Consider the following 2,116-nt stretch of genomic DNA (forward strand, 5'->3'; position numbering starts at 1 on the left):
AGTTCCCTTTACCTTCCCTTTACTTTCTCAAGCAGGATGTGGGCCGGCCGGTGACGTCATGGGGTCTCCCAGCCCCGCCCCCCGCCAGGGCCGCGTGGGGGTGGGGAAGGGAGAGGGGGGCACCCCAAGGGGGTTTCCTCAGCAACGCGTGGAGGGAAGGGGCAAGTCATTGTGAAACTTGAAACGCATTAACTTTGAAAAACAACTTTTTAAAAACAACGGGACGGGGGCCGGGGTGGGGGGTTCGGAGAGTGGAAGGGGACCGACTCTGAACCCTGCCCTGAAACCGCTTCTTGGTGGCGGATGTTCTATTAAAAGATCGAGGAAAGCCCAGGTTATTCCAGAGGCCGCTCCCCAGCCCGCGGGTGGTTCCCAGGGCCCGGCGGCGAGCGCATTAACCCTTGTCTGCCCGCCTGACAGCCGAGGCAGGAAAAGGAGGGGTGTTCAGGGTCAAGAAAGCGGGGTGCAGACCTGGGCAGTGAGCCTGCTCCCGGGACGCCGGGCAGAAGAGATGGGGTGGGGGTGGAGGGAGGAGAGGAAGGAAGTCATTGCCATAAACCAGAGTTTGACCCCGGCTGCTAGAAAGCGATAGAGGAAGCAAGGAGTGGAAAGTTATGGAGGAGAAATCAGGAGGGGCTGGGCCGTGCGTACGAACTAAGAAGGTTTTCTGGAGATAGACCTCAAGAAAGTGCGACGTTGGGGGATCAGAAAGTCTACATGTGCACCTGAAGCAGGCAAAGGAGATTGGTTTAGGGGCCATGCTGAACTTGGGAGGAATAAAGTAAAACAAAACAAAAAATGTTGATGCAGAAAGATTTCTCAGATTAAACCCAACTGCTTTCCCCTTTTAAGGAATAAACATGCTACACGGCCGTGCACCCACTACGCTGGCCATCTGTGCAAACCTGAATTACGTTCCCCCAGGCTTCCATAAAGACGTCTGGATTTTTCCTGCGAGGGTTCGGGGAAATCCTACCTCCGGCTCATTTGTGCTAAGAAAAGCTTAATGCACAAGAATGGGAATAATTAAAAATGGAACACTCAGTAATGGCGAGCTTGCACCCCCAAATGTCATGTACAATGGGGAATGTGCCTATTAAAAACGAACTTTGGTCTTAAAAGCAAAGATCATCCAACAATTGCCTAACTTTGAAATGATGTTCAGCATAATATGCTTCCAATCTTGCAGTGAAAGAATGCAGTTTTTCATTTTGGATGTGATATAATCATCTCATAAAATGAAATCTAATGGAATGCAATCACAAACAGCGTGTAACATAGCTTCCCAAATGGGTACTTAAATAAAAACATTTACTTACACGTGAAAGTATACCTAACCTGTCAGAAGATAAAGATTAAGGTGGCTCCATTATTAATTCTACTTTGTGTAACTTGTTAAGTCAAAAATGGTAATTGAGTGAATGTAATTTTAACCAAATAGTTGTTGAACATAACAGAAATACATATTTTAGACACAGTCTTTATAAGGGACTTGGCGTTGCTGTGAACTTTCTAACAAATTAAACACACAATTTTGTCATTTCAATTGTTAAGCAACTTTTTTATTAGCTTACTCACAATTTAATTCTTCTGAGCAGTAAATCAATATTGAACTTTTCTTTTAAATGTATACAATATTGAACAGTTCCCTATTTTGTATTTGTGAATTAACTTTCTAAATGCCATTTCTTTTCCTAATTTTGCTTCCAATTCTAACTTCCTAGTTATCAGAAAGCAAGGAAAGCCAGCTAAACTATAGTTTCGGCTTGTTTTGTGGCAAATTTAAATAGTTTCTCAAATTGTATCTTATAAATGCAATGTGGAGAGAGAGAAAAATTTGAAGAAGACAAATGTGAGTGGTAAAGAGCAGTTCGAACTGTCAAAAATTCTGGAACTAATGGGGGTGGTCATCATACTCTATTTAAAAAAGGGGGTGCGCCTTGGGGCCCATTTCTCTCTGCACCCCTGCTGGCCACGTGAGCTGGTGGGGAGCCCCTTTAGGGACTGGGGCTCGGGGAGGGCAGCGTCACTGAGAAGTTCTGCACACGTTTTCCTGGCTGAGCGATGCTGGGAGGACTGAAGGGCACCCCGAGGCCGGTCGCCGGGCTCCGCCGTC

General features: G+C 46.2%; 1 protein-coding gene across 1 annotated transcript in view; it reads right to left on the bottom strand.

Annotated features, from left to right (window-relative positions):
- The window catches only part of HIVEP1 (human immunodeficiency virus type I enhancer binding protein 1), a 178,630-nt gene that overhangs the window by 176,252 nt on the left and 262 nt on the right, over nt 1-2,116 (bottom strand). The window lies entirely within an intron of this gene.

This window comes from Myotis davidii, unplaced genomic scaffold (genome assembly GCF_000327345.1).
Source record: "Myotis davidii unplaced genomic scaffold, ASM32734v1 scaffold62, whole genome shotgun sequence".
NCBI classification, from domain to species: Eukaryota; Metazoa; Chordata; class Mammalia; order Chiroptera; family Vespertilionidae; genus Myotis; species Myotis davidii.